Raw genomic sequence first — 4216 nt, 5'->3', positions numbered from 1 at the left:
AGCTCTATATTAAGAGGAAACAAATCCTCAGTGTGACAACTATAATCCCTGAAGATGATAAGACCCAGAGGAGAAAAGAGTGAATTAAAACACGGGATTAACTCCTATTCTCTGACCTACAGATCTCAGTTTTTGGAAGATGATTTAGGGCTTTGGAATTACCTTGCTTTATCAGCTACCGGGACACAGAGGAATTCTTAGGGCTTGCAAAGCCGTGATTCTAGCCCAATAAGTGCAGCATATGGAAGGAGTGATGGCATCTCAGGAAGATAAAGAGCTTGCTAAAATAACAAGAATTAGAATTCGATTTTCTTGATTCTGTTTGGCAATCTTGCAGATACATTAGGCTACACTCAGCCATATCAGTGTGACCCTAAAAAGTTCAGTTCATCCATGTTGAGTGGTCAGCTAGAAAAATACGATCTAAAGTGTTCAGCTTTGGGAAGATGTATTTCACTGGATTATTTTTTGATGACTCCAAGTTTATATTCTGAATTTAAAAGAATCAATGAATCAAACTTTCAGGGTTTGAACTTATGACCTCTCTGATTAGGAGATAGAAATAGTATAAAGCATGTGTATCCTTGTTTTATGTCAAAGAAATTATTAGTACTTGAAACATATTGAAGGTAAGATATATTTTAAAAACTACTGCTTAAAGCAAACAAAGCAAAAAAAAAAAAAAAAAAGTAAAAAAAGAAAAAAAAAAAGGCAAAAAAAAGCTGCTAGAGTAATCAATAGCATTCCAAGGAGTCCTTTGGGTTTCTTCAGCCTAATATTTTGTGTACTTTTTTTTTTTTTTTTTTTTGGTCTGCAGTGTCATGGTGATTGATCTCGAAGCAGTGATATCAGGGATAGGGCAGTGCAGTGGGCTGTGTTCCATTTCCTGATGCAAATTATTTTTGTTTCACAGACCAGCCTCTTTTAGGTCTCTGGCTAAGGCTCAGGTCTTTCTTAAACCCATTCTCCTGACTTTGGGCCACTTGCTGCTCAGGGATTTTTCTTTCTCTTTACTTTGAGGGGGAAACAGCAGTTCCTATCACATGTTAAATCCCAGAAAGGACGTGATCTGTTTCCACTGTGAGATCACACTTAAGGATGCTAGTTTCATGGGCCCTTCTATCCAGAGAACATGGGAACATGTTCAGCAAATATTTACCACACTCCTAGCTATTCCAGGACTGTCTAGACCCTGGGTACAGAGAGGTAAAAAGACAGTCACTGCTCAAAGGGAGCTTATAGTTCAAATGAAAGAAATACATACCAGATGAGCACATCTGTCGATGAAACAATTTGTGATGCTTATAAGTGCTATCAAGAAAGCGAATTTAGATATTGTAGTTGGAAGTCTCTGGTTATGGTAGAAGCAACATTAGATCCAGCGATGGGAAAAGTTGTCTCTAAGGTGGTGACACTTGAGCTGAGACCAGGATGACAAGGGCACAGTCAAGTGAAAATATGGGAAAACCACATTCCGGGCCCTAAAACCGAAATGAGATTGACCTTTACAACAAAAGAAAACAAAAGGGGACTCGTGGGGCTGGAGTTTGGAGGACAATGAGAACGTGGTGGAGAGAGGATCTGGGGGAAGGCGTCTGAGCTGCTTTGGAGGCAGTGCATGAGGCTGGGTGAGCAAATCGTTCATGTCCTTTATTCATGGAAGCTGCACGCTTCTCAGGGGGTATGTCTTCTCCAACAGTGCTTCCATTGTTGGCAAATATTAGGCTCCTCGGGTATTGAGAGATGGGGTTGAATGACTCATTCACGAGAAAGTACCAGGGTCGATGAGCTTTCTTGGACGTTCAAGATTTCTACATTAGTTATTCCTAAGAGGCCACGTTGCTTCAGAAACTTAGGATTCCTTTATAAGTGACTAATGATTCTCACACTTATTCTTCACACTTATAAATTCACTGATATGGAAAAGAAACTATTGGTTGCTGATTTTCAAGATTATTAATTTCTTTTTTCAAAATTTTAGTTCCAGCATAGTTACCACACAGTGTCATATTAGTTTCAGGTGTACAAGATACTGATTTAACAATTCTGTACATTACTCATCAAGATAAGGGGACTCTTACCCCCCTTCACCTATTTCACCCATTTCTCTACCAACTCCCCTCTGGTAAACATCAGTTCGTTCTCTACAATTAAGAGTCAGGTTTTTGTTTGTTTGTTTGTTTGTCTCTTTTTTTTTCTGTTCCTTTGTTTTGTTTCTTAAATTCCATATATGAGTAAAATCATTTGGTATTTGTCTTTCTCCTACTGACTTACTTCACTTAGGATTATACTCTCTAGATTCATCTATGTTGTTGCAAATGACCAGATTTCATTCTTTTTTATGGCTGAGTAATATTCTGTTACAAATACTACATCTTTATGCATTGATCTATCAATGAACAGTGGGCCAGTTCTATAATTTGGCTGCTGTAAACAATGCTGCAATGAACATCAGACTATTAATTCCTTGAAAATTAATTTATTGAAAATGCCAACTAAAAAGTGGTTTACCTTATGTATCTAGTAAACTCTTATGAAATGCTCACTCTATGGCAGACACTGTTAGGTCTACAAATAACAACTAATTTAAACCTCCAAAGAACTCTATGGGGTAGGTACTATTATTATCCTCAACTGCATATATAAGGAAACTGAAACAGGTTGAATTTACTACAATAACTGATCAATGTTACACAGCTAATATGTACTGAGTTGGGATCAAACCCGGTTAGTCTACTTTTGTATCTGTGCCCTTACTTATCAAAGCCCACTATCTCTAAAATGAATTATAATGAACACATTTTATTTAAAAGAATTGACATGCACTCTCTTCTATTTTATTTGACAGGAAGAAATTTGTAATATTGCAAAGTATTATTTTAACCTTCAGACAGTAGCATTATTTCTTTTGTTATATAAAGTGCTTGTATGTATTAAAGCATCATTATTTTTTAATCATTTCTCAAAGCTGGAAATTTAGCTTAGCGCTGGTGTGATGTAAACAAATTTTATGCCATGTTTAAAATTTCTATTATGTCCATGAATGTTGGAAAGGATGCCTCAATAACAAATTGAATATGTGTGAATGGATAGTGGTTTTTATCATACTAATTTTTCCATCATCCTAAATGTTACATTAAGACATGTATTTCAAAAATACAAAATTCCTGCCCCCAATAATTAATAGCTAGCAAAGATACTCCTGTCTTTGCTTGTCAATGGATAATACTTGTGAGAGAAGGAAGATGGGTTGTCAAACCATGGTGTTGTGCCCTTTGCTTCAGTTTTGCTCTTATTCACAGGATATAGATTCTATATAACCACAATGTGAGGGATGTGATGCTGTGCCAACTAATATTTGTCAAAATACATACTGTCAAAGCAATTTTTTTAAATAAGTAGAATAAGTAATAGAGTATTAATTAGAGACCAATAGAGTGAGATTGTATTGCTCTAGCCTGCCAAAGATACTACCTGTGTGTCAAAAAGAAGAGTTTTGTAACCGGCATGTTAGTATTACATGCCAATAATCTGAGCAGGTGGTCATTAGAGATTTTGCTAGGAGCCAGATCGTTTTCCCCATGAATAGCTTGGTAAGGTCCAAGCACTTATTTCTCCTTGAATTAGAAATCATTCCACTTCAAACTGCCAAGGTACCTGTCCATAATGCCAAGGGAGTGTTTTAGCAGTTCTTTCAGAAGCTGAGAATGATTCACCATGTTCAGAATTTTTAAATCTGTTTTATTGGATAAACTCAAAATATCTGCTTTATTGGATAAATTTAAAATATCTGTTAGGTGTCTTCTTTCTTCTTTACAAACAGCATAATTGAAAGCATTGTTTTGGTAAAATCTTCTCAGAAGACCACATAATCACTATTTAAATTAGTCGTAATTCATTTTACATTTGCTTATTTTACTGTTAACTTTCCCAGAACTGTAATTTTTTTTTTTTTACAATTAGAACATCTGAATTTTAATTACATTACCATCAAGAAGCTCATTAAAGTCACTTAATTGGCAACATTTCCAAAAAAACCTTAGCTGGGTTTAATATATTTTAAAGAGTTACTGTCAAAGTATAATTTCACCATTACAAACAGCTTGGCAACAACATTTGCATAAAGATCTGTCAGTTTCTGAAAAGTGCTCAAATGTTGGGAAAATCAGATTCGTTAAGTCGCCTTTACTGAAACAGTCTAGAAATGGAGAAATTG

The sequence above is a fragment of the Canis aureus genome, chromosome 34, assembly GCF_053574225.1.
Source record: "Canis aureus isolate CA01 chromosome 34, VMU_Caureus_v.1.0, whole genome shotgun sequence".
Taxonomy (NCBI): Eukaryota; Metazoa; Chordata; class Mammalia; order Carnivora; family Canidae; genus Canis; species Canis aureus.
Note: the sequence above shows the minus strand (reverse complement) of the source record.